We start from the raw sequence: 15,575 nt of genomic DNA, 5'->3' as shown, positions 1-15,575 counted from the left end.
ACAACCTTTTTTTAGCAACAATTCTTTCTGTAGCAACAATAATTTTTTTCAGATCCTCAGAAAGTTCTATGCCATGAGGTGAAATGTTGAACTTACAGGGACAAGTATGAGAGAGTGAAAGCAATAACACCAAATTGTACACACCTTCTCCCCATTCACACCCGAGACCTCGAAACACTAACGATTCACATGACACTGGAAGGGAAAATGGCTAATTGGGCCCAATTTGGACATTTTCACTTAGGGGTGTACTCATTTTTGTTGCCAATGGCCTAGACATTAATGGCTGTGTGTTATTTTGAGGGGACAGCAAATTTACACTGTTATACAAGCTGTACACTCATTACTTTACATTGTAGCAAAGTGTCATTTCTTCAGTGTTGTCACATGAAAAGATATAATACAATATTTACAAAAATGTGAGGGCTGTACTCACTTTTGTGAGATATTGTATCCGAGGGGGACATGCAAGGAAAATAAAAAACAGCATTTTAGCTTGCACATGATTGGATGATAAAATCAGCAGAGCTTCCACTCATTTCAGATCTACCCCTTAGATTTAGAGCGACTGCACTTCCAAGTGCATTTGCAGTGCAAAGTGGATTTGCCTTTTGTAAATAACCCCCATTGTGTCTCAACAGGAAACTGCCCACATGGATCTGCACACGACCGTTTGCACATGTCACTACTGGAATTCTATTTGAATATATACATGTGTCTGATTGGTTCTTTTGAAGGAATACAAGTATCTGATTGGCTGATTGTGAAGATACCACCTCCATTTGTTATTCATGTTTTACACCATTAATAAAGAAGCTCCTAAAGAGGAGGATTTTGCTAAGCTCAACGTGATACCAGCATCTGTGTCTGTGTTACTTGGAGATATAAAAGTTCACTTTCCCAGCATTATACAAGAGAGCTATAACTGTGCTTTTTAGCATAACGGAATTATTTTCTTATAGGAGAAGCTTATAATTTCCCACTACATTTGTTGGATAGATTTTCCCTAACTTCCTGTTCTGATAATGAAAAAAGCAGCCACAACACACATACCAGTATAAACCAGACTGGGAAAGTTGCGGTATTTGCTTGTAAGATATACACTACTGGATGGTGAAATTTCACACCAGCACCCCATTCATGAACAAAGGGTAAACATATATCCCTCTTTCCTTTGCTTCCAGCTCCACTACAAGTACAAGTGGGTCACTTTATAAATAGGTCTTTCTGTCTCATCATATAGCAGAGATGCCAGATCTGAGGTCACCCAATCAACATTACCCATGAATAAATACAAAATTGCGCCCTTTTCTAAATAGGCCCTTTTCTGTTTTGCATTGAGGATATTGGATCTCAGGTCACCTTACATACATTTCCAATGATTAAATGCCGAACTGCGTCCTTTATAAATAGTGATAAAAAGTGTATATAAGGGTGCTCTAAATATCAGGACTGAGCAGATTATGTCTATGTAGAATGGGAAGAAATATTCATACACTTAAGGCAGCTCATGAAAAGGAGTGCAGACTCTGGTAATGAGATAAACAGAAAAAAGGCGCCTCTAAGTGCAGAAATAAAAACTTTTAATATCCCAAAAGGGTTAAAAACACTTACAAGAAGGTTGATGAAAGGAGCACATCATATGTAAATTAGGCAAAGTGATCCGGCATCCTGAATCCCAGACGTGAGGTCAGCAATGGGTCCCATTCTGATGACCTCACTTCCAGTTTGCTTGCTGGTCCCCTCCTGCTGACGTCACTTCCAGGATTTGCTCTCCATGCTGTCCCTGACAGCGCGGTTGTTTACCTAGTATCCTTAGAGCTGTGGCTTCCATCTGCTGGCCACTTTGGAACGTTCTGCTGCCACACAATTACACCTTTGGATATGAATGAGACACACTGGGACCACCAGGATGCCGGATCTCTTGCCCAATTTTTCATATGATGTGCGCCTTTCATCAACCTTCTTGTAAGTGTTTTTAACCCCTTTGGAATATTAAAAGTTTTTATTTCTGCACTTAGAGGCGCCTTCTTTCTGTTTTTCCTTTATAAATAGGCTACTTTCTCTTTTGTAGTTGGGACTCTGGGTGACAGGTCATCCCATAAACATTCCCTATAAATAAATGCAGAACTTTATCCTTCATAAATAAGCCCTTTTTTCTTTTGTCTTGAGGATACTGGATCCCAGGTCACCCCACCAACATTTCCCATGGATAAATGCCAAACTGCATCTTTTGTCAATAGGCTCCTTTCTCCTCTATATTGAGGAATCTGGATCCCAGGTCACAGGTCACCCCACCAAAATTCCTCGTGACTAAATGCTGAGCCGCATCCTTTATAAATAGGCTACTTTTTCTTCTGTAGTGGGGACTCTGGGTGCCAGGTCAAACCATCAACATTCTCCATAAAGAAATGCAGAACTGCATCTTTTGTAAATGGGCTCCTTTCTCCTCTATATTGAAGAATCTGGATCCTAGATCCCAGGTCACATTCACCATGATTACATGCTGAACTGTTTCCTTTATAAATAGGCTACTTTCTCTTCTGTGGTGGAGTCGCCAGGTGCCAGGTCACCCCATCAATTTTCCCCATGAATAAATGCTGAACAGCATCCTTTATAAATAGGCCCCTTTCTCTTCTGTAGTGGGGACGCCAGATCTCAGGCCACCCCATCAACATTCCCCAAGAATAAATGCGGAAATGCCCTTTATAAATAAACCCCTTTCCCTTCTGTAGTGGGTATACCGGATATCAGGTCACCCTACCAATATTCCCTATGAATAAATGCAGAACCGTGTCCTTTCTCTCTTGCTGTATCGGGGACACAGGATCCGAGGACACCCTATCATTCACCAGTAAGTGGGACTCTCTTTCTCGCCGTAGCGGGAATGCCGGATCCGAGGTCACTCAATCGTTCACCGGTAAGTGGGAACAATTTCACTTCACCTTGTACTGCATCAATTTACCATGAAAATATCCAATCCAAGCTAATGGCAATTCTGCTTTCAGGGAATAAAATAAAAAGCGTCTGACAGGCGCCCTCGTTGGTGACCCAATTAAACGTGTCACTTTTGCTGGAAAACAGACGCGGCCATGGCACTCTCCAGATGGAAAATAAATAATAATAAATGATTGCAATGAGTCAGAAAAAAATTACAGTTGTTATAAGCATTGCTTTAAAGGTGATGGCTATCTGACGGAGGCAATCAGCACCAAATATTGCAGAGGTGTAATCAGGCTGCACCCGCAATCACGGACAGGGAGGCAATCGCATTTTTTGACTGCTATTAATATATAAATGTTCGGGCTGTGACGCGAGCGACCGTAAGAGCTAATGGGAACACAGGCGTTAGATGGGTTTGCAGTATATGAGATCGATTCTTAAAACAAAGACTGTCTTGTCTCTACTTTAATGAGTATTGATGAGTCCAATTCTTCTTTTCAGTGAGAAGGTCAAGGCAGGAGAATGCAACAGAGAACATGGTGCTGTGTCCACCAGATCTTCCCTTCCTGTTACAATAATGGGAATCCACTGCCAAGGAACAGCTGCCCAGGGAATGATCCCGCACTGTATTCCATAAACACAGCTGGATCTTCTGAGCTCCCAGGTTTATGTGAATAGAGAGGAGAGGATGAAGGTATGACCAGTGCAGGTGACTATGGCTGCTTATCTCCAAGGTGAACTATAATGATCAGAACAAATATGATTAATTGATTAACATCCATAGCAGTAAATCTGTTGCCTGATCCAGTACCACAGGCAATGAGAAGGTTTGTTCAGTCTACCGTAGTCTAAATTTTTAAATGCCCAATGCAGCAAGTCCTCACATGTACTTCAGGGTGGGTCTGTAGTCTCCTGTTACATGTTCCTCAGCAGCATCTCCATCATGATTTACTATCTAAATGTAAGGGATCAATTAGGAATGGATTAGAGGCTGGCATAGCACACTGTGTAAATCCTTTCTAAAAATGAACATTCTAAATAGCTATTTAGCGCTGTCTTCAAGCTGGTCACGTGACTTCCGGACGCTTTTCAGCTCTGATACACGGCTACTGCAGGAGGGACTGCAATCTCCCTCTGATGTCAGCCGGGGAGATCACGTGGCCGCTCAGTTTTTTCCCTGCAGAAACCCTATCTGTTATCTGTAAAGCGGACACAAGTCACGTGACCGGCCTGAAGACAGCTCTAAATAGCTATTTAGAAATGCTAGCTTTTAGAAAGGATTTACACGTTGTTGTATGCCAGTCTCTAATATAATAGAAAGGGTGACAGTGATAATTTTAGGTTTTATATTTTCAATAATAGCGGGGGGGGGGGGGATGGGCGGAGACAGAGATAGAGAGGGCGCTGACAGGCAGGAAGGAGGGGAGGTGAGGGGGAGAAAGGAGAGCAGAGCAGGGCAGCTTATGACGGAGGGATGAACATTGACCACGGTGATCAGGGCTGAGTAGCCTTGGTTATCGTGGTCAGTTTAGAGAGGGGCATACAGGAAGTGGCAGGTTCAGGGAGGTTTTGTACAGTTTAGAGGGGGGCAGATTACACAGTACAAGCGCTGTGCTGTTTAATCTGCTTTAACCACTTGCCTACTGGGCACTTAAACCCCCCTCCCGCCCAGACCAATTTTCAACTTTCGGTGCTCTCACACTTTGAATGAGAATTACTCAGTCATGTAACACTGTAGCCAAATGGATTTTTTGTCCTTTTTTCATACAAATAGAGCTTTCATTTGGTGGTATTTGATCGCCTCTGGGGTTTTTATTTTTTGCGCTATAAATGAAAAAAATACCAAAAATTTTGAAAAAAAATGAATTTTTCTTTATTTCTGTGATAAAATTTTGCAAATTATTATTTTTTTTTCATAAATTTTGCCCACAATTTATACTGCTACATATCTTTGGTAAAAATAACCCGAATTAGTGGATATAATTTGGTCTTTATGAAAGTTATAGAGTCTACAAATTGTGGTGCAAATCATAAAATATTGATCACACCTGATTGATGTACTGGTGGCCTATCTCATTTCTTGCGACCCGAACAAGCCAGGAAAGTACAAATACCCCCCAAATCCCCAAATGACCCCTTTTTTGAAAGTAGACATTCCAAGCTATTTAGTAAGAGGCATAGTGAGGTTTTTGATGTTGTAATTTTTTCCCACAATTCTTTGCAAAATTAAGATTTTTTTATTTTTTATTTTTTTCCCCACAAAATTGTCATTGTAATAGGTTATTTCTCTCACATTACATGTGTATACCACAAATGACACCCCAAAATGCATTCTGCTACTCCTCCTGAGTATTACGATACCACGTGTGTGGGACTTTTTCACAGCCTGGCCACTTCGAGAGGCCCAACATGCAGGGAGCACCGTCACATGTTCTAGGAGCATAAATTACACATCTAACCTATTACACTTTTGAAGGCCCTGGAGCACTAGGGCAATGACATGTGACACTGATGTGACACTGATGACTGATGGCACTAATATGTGGCACTGATGACATGTGACACAGATGACAGATGGAACTAATATGTGGCACTGATGACACGTGACACTGATGCGGCACTGATGACAGATGGCACTAACACGTGGCACTGATGACACCTGGCACTGATGACAGATGGCACTGATACGTGGCACTGATGACACATGACACTGACAGGTGGCACTGATACATGGCACTGATGACACGTGACACGGACAGGTGGCACTGATAGGTGGCAGTGGGGACAGGTGGTACTGGGGACAGATGGCACTGATAGGTGGCACTGGGGACAGGTGGCATTGATAGGTGGCACTGGGGACACATGGCACTGACAGGTGGCACTGGGGACAGATGGCACTGATAGGTGGCACTGGGAACAGGTGGCACTGGAAACAGATGGCACTGATAGGTGGCACAGGGGACAGATGGGGCGGATAGGTGGCACTGGGAACAGGTGGGCATGTGCGTGTGTGTTTTACTGTGTGAGTGTGTGTGTGTTTTACTGTGTGTGTGTGTTCTTCTCACTGACGCTGCAGCTGCAGCCATTCATCTCACCCTCCTCACAGGCTGTCTCTGTGTGAGGAGAGAGAGCCAGCTATGAGAGATGATCTCATATGTTTACATATGAGATCACCTCTCGTTGGACAGACCAATCGAGTGCTAAATGGCCGCTGTGATTGGCCATTTAGCACAATCTGTGATTGGCTGTGTCCAAGGGACACTGCCAACACAGAACTTCCCCGATGCGCACCCGCGGCGGCGCGCAGAGGGGAAGTAAACAGGAGGACGTCCAGGGACGCCCTCCCAGCAGTTAGCGTCCGCGCTGTAGCCGTCTTTTGGATATTGTGTGGGAGCGAAGTGGCTAAAGTACCAGGATCTGTATTGTAAACCAACACTTTTAGCCAGCACCTTCATACCGCTCTGCAGCTGGTATTGCAAGAAGATCAGATCACCTGGTTGCCTGAGAACTGCTGTAACTGAAAGACAAAGCCAAAAAGGAGTAAAAATATATGTTTAAAAAATTCAGAAACAACGGTGTAATATATTTCTGCTTAAAGCGGAGGTCTGCACCCAACATTGCAAAAATAAAAAGCCAGCAGCTGCACATGCCAACATAAGTATAGAGCAGGGGTCTCAAACTAGCGGCCCTCCAGCTTTTGCGAAACTACAAGTCCCATAAGGCATTGCAAGCCTGACAGTTACAAGCCTGACTACCACAGGCAGAGACATGATGGGACTTGTAGTTTTGCAACAGCTGGAGGGCCGCTAGTTTGAGACCCCTGGTATAGAGTCACACACGTAGGCGTATATACAGTGGTAAAGGACACGCCCCTCCTTCCCTTCTCCTCCATGTTCTCCCACTGTGAAACACTACAGCAGCGGTATAAAGTACGCTACTTGATTACATTCACTAAGAGATGTAGAAATATCTATCAAATGTAGATGCTAATACCTGTAAAGTACAAAAAGTGCCATGGATGCAGATGCAGTCTGAACAAAAGTGCGCGGCGTGACGTTGGTGGGCGGTGTCCGTGGCGGCGCCTACAAGAGGCGCGATCCTGGCGGCATTCACTCCCGAGACTCCCATGTCAACGGATATCATACATGTCTGGGAAGCGGCACTGTTCCTAATTCTGGCATTGGCTCACTCCATGCACTGGGTAACCTTTCTCTACTACCCTCCGGTCCTCCTTTACTAATCTTCTCACGGATCACATTCTTTCTTTCCCCCTCTCTTTCATCTTAGTTAGAGGCATTAGGTGTGACTTGCTTTTCTTTCACAATTACACTGATTCTCAGGGCTGTTTTCTTTCCCTTCCTTTTTCATTTCAATCTGTGGCATTAATTTCTACCTGTTCTGTTTCACAACCACACTTATATTCAGGGCTCCTTTTGTCCTGGTTTCACTTTTTCATTACCTCTAATCACTATCTCGTCCTGGTCCTTCCCACACAGGTTTATCTCGTGGGTGTTCATCTGCCTTGTTTGGCGCCCTGTGGGTCGCCTTCGCGGCTCTGCCCATCTCAGCTCCCGGAGGAGGTGCCCCCGATATGGCTGGTGGAGCCCGACGGTCAGTCACCATCAAGTGAACCATAATATGTAAGCATGTACTTTATGTGGGGTCTGGTCTATCACCCCACCCTTATGTCATGCCTGTTATTATTATCATATTATACTGATATCTTTTTTCATTGTAGTTATCGTACACGCTTGCTCCTGATGAGTGGCGGTTAGCCACGAAACGCGTAGAGCTATTGAAGTCGTGTTTTTCCTAGTCGTATCCAAGTTTTTTACAGCTGTTCTATTAAAATACTGTCTACAGAATATTGAGGCTACCCGTTATGCAGGCACTATTTCATGCTTTATGGTCTTATATCAACCCCATTTGGTGAACTGTGGAATTTTGTTACGTTCATATTTTTCATATATGCTGCTATGATGTATTGTTAATGCTTTGTACTAATTATAATGGATCTAACAGTGTACATATTATACCTTTTATGAACTTATTATCATCATGTATTGTCAGTACTTTTTATCTATTGTAAATGATCTAATCATGTCTGTTATAACTTTATGAACTTATTAAAACTCCCCAATTGTTCACCAATTTATATTATTCTATTACAATTTCGCACTTCATTTAAAGTCCCGCCCCCGTTGCTCTTCCCCTTTTTTGAACAAAATAAAAGCTGGTTTCGGTCATCTTTGACTCCCCCTACATCATATTAATGCGCATAAAATACAGATTTTATGTTGAATAAAGATTTATAGGGAACTTTAAAATGGATCCTGTGTCTCTGCTAAGACATACCTTCTCACACCTTCTCCTAGTACCAGCACCTCCCCCACAGTAGTAAAGCACTGGTCAGGCACACATTTAACCCTTTGCTCACCCCTGATGTTAACCATTTCAAGCCAGTGTCATTAGTACAGTAACAGTGCATATTTTTTAGCACTGATCTCTGTATTAGTGTCACCGGTCCCCAAAAACTGTCACAAATGTCAGTTTCAGCAATATCACAGTCCCGCTATAAGTCGCTGATCGCTGCCATTACTAGTAGAAATTTTTTTTTTTTATAAAATGATACCATAGTTTGTAGATGCGATAACTTTTGTGCAAACTAATCTATATACGATTATTGGGATTTTTTTTAACAAAAATATGTAGCAGAATGCATATTGGTCTAAATTGATGAAGACTTTCACATTTTTTATTGGATGTGTTTTATTGCAGAAAGTAAAGAATATTGTTTTTTTTTTCAAAATTGTAAGTCTTTTTTTTGTTTATAGTGCAAAAAATAAAAACCATAGAGGTAATCAAATACCACCATTGACCACGTCACATATGACGAAATACATCACCACACTTTCTCATTAGGAGGACGGGAGTTTGTTTGTAGCAGGCCAGCTGTTGTTTTATGCGAGAATTTTGAACTCTCTAAATGGAATGCAATACTATTTTTATCTAATAAATATCCAGTTTGACAATATTACATGTAGCGCCCACCACCTTTAGGTGGGTGCTAATCAGGTTTAGTTAGGTAAATGTTAGGTAAATTTGCCAGGGCCTTACATTTTTTTAGGCCTGTTTTTTTTGGTTTGGATGGGAGGAGTACAGAGGGGAAGGTGTGGCCACCTGCATTCTGCCCTGAAAGACCTCCCTTACCTTCCATTGAAATGTTCTGGAAGGAAGGCGGGCTGGGGACTGGGGTGCAGGCAGCTTGTATGGAGAGCCCTGGACCAATCATTAAATTGTATTGGCAGGGGCAGGACTTGCATATAAGTTGGGGGTCACATGCTTCTGGATGGGTTGGATCCAGAGGTGTAGCAGAAATGTAACCAGCAAGGAGCAGGCTTGAATTCTGGGGGTTCAGAGACCTCAGTGCTGGATAGTTCAACAGAAATTAAGCCACCATGTAACGCTGGGAGAAGTGGACCAGGCATCACAATCTGGGATGTTTCCGACCATGCGGAGTGGGAAGTAGCTGCAAAAAGGACGCAGTAGACTGGGATTGGCTTTCTGTGGCAATCATAGACTGTTGGTGGCAGAGTGCAATGGGAGTGCAACCCAGAGGTGCTTATTCATTCAGGACTTTCCTGAACTTACACGGGAGGATGGCGGGAGTCAAGATAGACAGGTGAGGCCTGGGGCTTCCAGCATCTACATAACCAAAAAAAAAACTCTAAAAAAAAATTATAAAAAGCCAGCAGCTACAAATACTACAGCTGCTGACTTTTAATAAATGGACACTTACCTTTCCTGGGGTCCAGCGATGTCGGCAGCCGAGACCAATCGATTGCTCGGCTCTCGGCTGTTGCTGCTACCATTCTCGGTGAGGGAATCAGGAAGTGAAGCGTTGCGGCTTCACTTCCCAGTTCCCTACTGTGCATGCGCCAGTCGCCCATCGCAATGGGAATGGTCCGCGCTGTCTCTGGGATCCGTGTGTGTCCCAGCAGACAGCATGGCGGGACAGTAAGAGGCATAGACTCCCGTGGGAGTCTATGCCTGGAAGTGGGTGCAAATACCTTAGACAGGTATCTGCACCTCCCTCCCCCCTGAAAGTTGCAAACTGTGGCACCGGAGGGGGGGGGGGGGTTCCGATGAGCGGAAGTTCCACTTTAGGGTGGAACTCCGCTTTAATTACACTCAGGAACCAGAAAGAGAGAGGCAGCTCGTATTTCACTAAGCACTCTTGTAACATACTGCAACTAAGAAAATAAAGTTATTTTAAGAGTTCATGGACTGTCTGCTGACAGTAGTTCGCGCAGGGGTGGAAGAACGGAAGCAGTTAAAAGAAAGGTATGAACCCTGCAGCTCCCAAGGGAGTAGTGCGCTACATACACTATAGTTGGTTTTCTCTTTCTGGGTTACTGCTGAGTTGGTTGGTGAACTAATGGTCCCGTATTGAGCGGTGCTATCGGTGTTTGGATTTACTTATGCAGCTATCCATCCAGAGCTTATTTCCACGATCTTCTGTGCAAGCAAAGGCCTTGGCTGGGCTATAGACACATGCCTGGTTTTGCTTGCCATCTGGTAAGTGACACACTTCATTGCATGAGCTCACTGTGGTGTCAATACTAGGAGAATCTGGTTTATTATTTCATAATTTTGGCCATTAGAAACATGATGTTTATTTCTACAATCAAATAATTTGTATCAATTGGACTATACTAGCGCTGCTTCTCCATTCTAAAATAAATCTCTATATGTGGGGAAAAAGGGCATACATTTTGATTAGGTACAGCGTTGCACAACTGCACAATTGTCAGTTTAAAGTAACGCAGTGCCGTATTGCAAAAATATGCTCTGGGCATGAAAGAGGGGTTAACTTTCTGGAGGTCAAATTTAGTATCACTTTAATTTCATGTTGGTTAACAATTAAAAATCTCAGGTGTATCTAAGTCCCAAGTCCAGATCAGACATTAGAGCCTGCTGGGCCTTGTAGTTCTGCTGCAGCAGCAAAGCCGCCTCTGGCCGATGAAGGACAACTCGCCTCCTCCGTCAGCGGTGAGAGAAACAAAAAAGTGCAAATATTCCCAGTGAAAATAAAGGTCTGCAAACGCAACTGCCAAGCCGGTATAAGCGCTTCCTCCCCTAATCAGATATTGTTTGCAATCCTGCGGGTCAGAGGCTAACCCTCGGCTAATGAATGTGGCTGCGTGTGCGCCGAGCACCAGTCGTGCCATGGGTCTGACGCCCTAACGAGCGGAGAGCAGATAAGAATCAGCAATTAGCAATTAACATATTATCAGAGGACGGAAGCCCAGAGACTTATTGCCGGAGCCGTGACCAGGCAGATCCAGCGGGGCCCGAGCCTTCGTCTCTGCAGGGCTGTCAGTCTGTTCACCGCCGAGCAAAACGCAGAATTTCTGACACGCAGATATGGATGTTCTACTCATTCATTAGGACTGAAGAAGTGGTTTAGATAAGCTACGAAATATCTTCAACATTACATAACGTGTCCAGATGAATGGGACCAACTACCACTAGCCACACAGATAATAGGTCTTCTACAATCGGGTTATGAGTAAGGACAGGAGAACATTTGCTGAACACAATTGTTTGCCTTGTTATTTTTATATAGCCTCATTTCCCCCATTGCCCTTTCCTGCCCTTAACTCGCTTGCAACAGACTTTCATTAGAGGTCCGTCATCAGTATGTGAGTCCGTCATCAGTATGTGAGTCCGTCATCAGTCAGTGAGTCCATCATCAGTACGTGAGTCCGTCATCAGTAAGTGAGTGAGTCATCAGTAAGTGAGTCCGTCATCAGTACGTGAGTCCGTCATCAGTCAGTGAGTCCATCATCAGTAAGTGAGTCCGTCATCAGTCAGTGAGTCCGTCATCAGTAAGTGAGTGCGTCATCAGTCAGTGAGTCCGTCATCAGTCAGTGAGTCCGTCATCATTACGTGAGTCCATCATCAGTCAGTGAGTCCGTCATCAGTAAGTGAGTGCGTCATCAGTATGTGAGTCCGTCATCAGTATGTGAGTCCGTCATCAGTGAGTGAGTCCATCATCAGTACGTGAGTCCATCATCAGTCAGTGAGTCCGTCATCATTAAGTGAGTCCGTCCTCAGTCAGTGAGTCCGTCATCAGTCAGTGAGTCCGTCATCAGTACGTGAGTCCGTCATCAGTAAGTGAGTCCGTCATCAGTAAGTGAGTCCGTCATCTTTACGTGAGTCCGTCATCAGTCAGTGAGTCCATCATCAGTAAGTGAGTCCGTCATCAGTCAGTGAGTCCGTCATCAGTAAGTGACTGCGTCATCAGTAAGTGAGTGCGTCATCAGTCAGTGAGTGCGTCATCACTCAGTGAGCCCATCATCAGACAGTGAGTCCGTCATCAGTAAGTGAGTGCGTCATCAGTCAGTGAGTCCGTCATCAGTAAGTGAGTCAGTCATCAGTGAGTGCTTCATCAGTCAGTGAGTCCGTCATCAGTGAGTGCGTCATCAGTTAATACAGATAATAGGTCTTCTACCATCGGGTTATGAGTAAGGACAGGAGAACATTTGTTGAACACAATTGTTTGCCTTGTTATTTTTATATAGCCTCATTTCCCGCATTGCCCTTCCCTGCCGTCATCAGTGAGTGAGTCCGTCATCAGTACGTGAGTCCGTCATCAGTACGTGAGTCCGTCATCAGTCAGTGAGTCCGTCATCATTAAGTGAGTCCGTCATCAGTGAGTGAGTCCGTCATCAGTGAGTGAGTCCGTCATCAGTGAGTGAGTCCGTCATCAGTCAGTGAGTCCGTCATCATTAAGTGAGTCCGTCATCATTAAGTGAGTCCGTCATCAGTAAGTGAGTCCATCATCAGTAAGTGAGTGCGTCATCAGGACATAAGGTCCGTCATCAGTCAGTGAGTCCATCATCAGTCAGTGAGTCTGTCATCAGTAAGTGAGTCTGTCATCAGTGAGTGTGTCATCAGTCAGTGAGCCCGTCATCAGTCAGTGAGTCTGTCATCAGTAAGTGAGTCTGTCATCAGTGAGTGTGTCATCAGTCAGTGAGTGCGTCATCAGTCAGTGAGTCTGTCATCAGTAAGTGAGTGCATCATCAGTCAGTTTGTCATAAGTAAGTGAGTGTGTCATCAGTCAATGAGTGCGTCATGAGTCAATGAGTCCGTCATCAGTCAGTGAGTCTGTCATCAGTAAGTGAGTGCGTCATCAGTAAGTGAGTCCGTCATCAGTGAGTGTGTCGTCAGTCAGTGAGTCCATCATCAGTCAGTGAGTCTGTCATCAGTAAGTGAGTCTGTCATCAGTAAGTGAGTCCGTCATCAGTAAGTGAGTGCGTCATCAGTAAGTGAGTGCGTCATCAGTAAGTGAGTGCGTCATCAGTCAGTGAGTCCATCATAAGTAAGTGAGTGCGTTATCAGTCAATTAGTCCGTCATCAGTCAGTGAGTCCGTCATCAGTACGTGAGTGCGTCATCAGTACGTGAGTCCGTCATCAGTACGTGAGTGCGTCATCAGTACGTGAGTCCGTCATCAGTACGTGAGTCCGTCATCAGTACGTGAGTCCGTCATCAGTACGTGAGTCCGTCATCAGTAAGTGAGTCCGTCATCAGTAAGTGAGTCCGTCATCAGTAAGTGAGTCCGTCATAAGTAAGTGAGTCCGTCATTAGTAAGTGAAATTATAAATGTTTGGATTAAATTTAGATCTATACTCAGACAAAAAGGTTAAAGAGGAAGTAAACCCCGATGGGTTTTACTTCCTCTTTGTTTCCCTGCAAAGGTAAAGCATAATGGGCTACTATGCATCAATGTCTCACTGCCTGTGATTAGCACTGCGCAATACCAACTTCCTGGCGGGCTCTGCACTTGGTGTGTGCGAACACGCCTGAGCTCATCCTTTTTTGCAAACATTCTGTAAGTTCTGGTTCAATTATGTTGTGCAGGGGTCACTGTGGCTGAATTTGTATGCTGTAGACTTGCAGAGCTCTTGCTGTAGACTCACTGCTGCAAGTTTGCTCTAGCTAGAGACTTGCCAAGCAAACGTGCTACAATTTGGAAAAGTGTCAACTAGAACTTGTGGTTCAAGTGCTCTGCATGTGCACAGTTTGCCAGTGAAAATGTGCAGCAACTTAACAAGACTTAGACACCTTTCACACTGGATGCATTTTTTCAGGCACTAAAGGGCTAAAATTACTGCCTGTAAAGCACCTGAAAAACGCCCCCCCCCCCCCCCCCCCCCACGTGAAAGCCTCAATTATGAATTATTCTTTTATTTTCTGTTATATTCTTTTCTATTCTATTCTATTTTTTCTTTTCTATTCCTTTATTTTCGATTATATTTTATCCTCCTTGGAAATTGGAAAATGATTTGAATTCAAAAACTTTTCGAACTTTAAAACTTTTTGAATTCGAAAATTTGAATCGATTCGAATACAAATAAACAAATCTAATTCCAAAACTGAATTGAAATTAAATTAACTATTCTTTTATTTTATGTAATATTCTTTTCTATTCTATTCTATTTCTTTCTATTCTATTCCTTTATTTTCTATTCTATTTTATCCTCTTTGGAAATTGGAATACTATTCAAATTCAGAAATTTTTAAAATTTTAAAACTTTTCAAAATGGAAAAAACTATTTGAAAACGTAATTAAAAAATTTGATTCGAATAAACAAACTGAATTAAACGGATTAAACAAATTTAACTAAACAAATTTATGTAAATAACAAATCAAAACGAAACAAAACATTTTTTTTTTCTTCCTGCACATGTCTAATTCTGGTACATCGTGGTTGTCGTTCATTTTTCAATACACTTGCATAGCAGCACAGTGATGGAGAACCTTGGCACCCCAGATGTTTTGGAACTACATAGCATCATGGGAAATGTAGTTCCAAAACATCACTTTAGGTGCATTGCATTACAAAAAAGGCTCATATGTGATTATTGGGATGCTGATGTAAATTGGCTTCCCTTATACAATGCATATAAAGGTGGGACATAATGCACTGCGAATAAGTAAACAGGCTCTGGTAATATTGTGATTGTTGTGTGAATATATTTACCCCGAATGATCCTCACTTCATCTTTTATAAAGACAAATTAAACACCTGTATATTCCTCATTTCTTTTTATTTACATATTTATTAATTATTCATCATCCTTTTATAACTGTGTCATCTCTCCACCGCCGGCTCCCCAAACTCATCCAGAGTCATCCCAGGCCCTGGCCGTGCCGTTGACGGATTTACTGATCCTTTTATTAGATACGAGCCTCTAATTAGATCAGAAAGACGAGTTTAATGCGTGATGTGTGCCCGGGTGGCTCGTATTGCCATCATTAATACAAATGTTTAGGGAGAAAATGATTACCCGCTGATTGGCGATAAGAGAGCGCGCGGCCAAAACGACTGAATTTTAGAGGAATGTTATAAAGGCAGAAGGGAATGGAGCAATGGCAGCTACATGAGGGATTTATTCCGACAACTTCATCATTTAAGAGACCAGCTTTGTTCTGAAATCATTCACTTTTTTTTTTAATTCTTTCACCTTTATTGGCACCTGATTTGTGAAATTCCTTCTCGAAAATCCTGATCTCTCTATGGGGTTGATTTACTAAAGACAAATAGACTGTGTACTTTGCAAA

The sequence above is a fragment of the Lithobates pipiens genome, unplaced genomic scaffold (assembly GCF_037356315.1).
Source record: "Lithobates pipiens isolate NorthernLeopardFrog02 unplaced genomic scaffold, aLitPip1_a1.2 Scaffold_27, whole genome shotgun sequence".
In the NCBI taxonomy this organism is placed as follows: domain Eukaryota; kingdom Metazoa; phylum Chordata; class Amphibia; order Anura; family Ranidae; genus Lithobates; species Lithobates pipiens.
This window is presented reverse-complemented; position numbering follows the sequence as displayed.